Below are 265 nucleotides of genomic sequence, written 5' to 3'. Positions count from 1 at the left end.
TGAGCTTTCTGGGGTGGAAATTTCAACTCTCAGGGGCTCCTCCACCCTAAACTGGAAAGCAAACCACAGCACAAGCCTGTTCAAATGGGAGCAAGGGTGGGGGTGACCCAGCTGCCTTCCTGGGGCATCCTCTCAGTCATCAGGTGATTGCAAATCACACCTGATAAACAGCTGCGCCTCATGAGTGCAGCCACTCCCTAGAATCTTAAAAGCTCCTTACCCACCCCCAACACAGTTCTCCTGGGCTGGACCTTTTCTTTTCCTC

At 52.8% G+C, this 265-nt stretch overlaps 1 protein-coding gene across 2 annotated transcripts in view; it reads right to left on the bottom strand.

The window, feature by feature from the left end:
- The window catches only part of DVL3 (dishevelled segment polarity protein 3), a 13,538-nt gene that overhangs the window by 8,333 nt on the left and 4,940 nt on the right, over window positions 1-265 (bottom strand). The gene's annotated exons all lie outside the window — the stretch shown is intronic.

This window comes from Pteropus alecto, unplaced genomic scaffold, assembly GCF_000325575.1.
Source record: "Pteropus alecto unplaced genomic scaffold, ASM32557v1 scaffold88, whole genome shotgun sequence".
NCBI lineage: Eukaryota > Metazoa > Chordata > Mammalia > Chiroptera > Pteropodidae > Pteropus > Pteropus alecto.
Note: the sequence above shows the minus strand (reverse complement) of the source record. Positions and strands in the feature narration are given on the sequence as shown.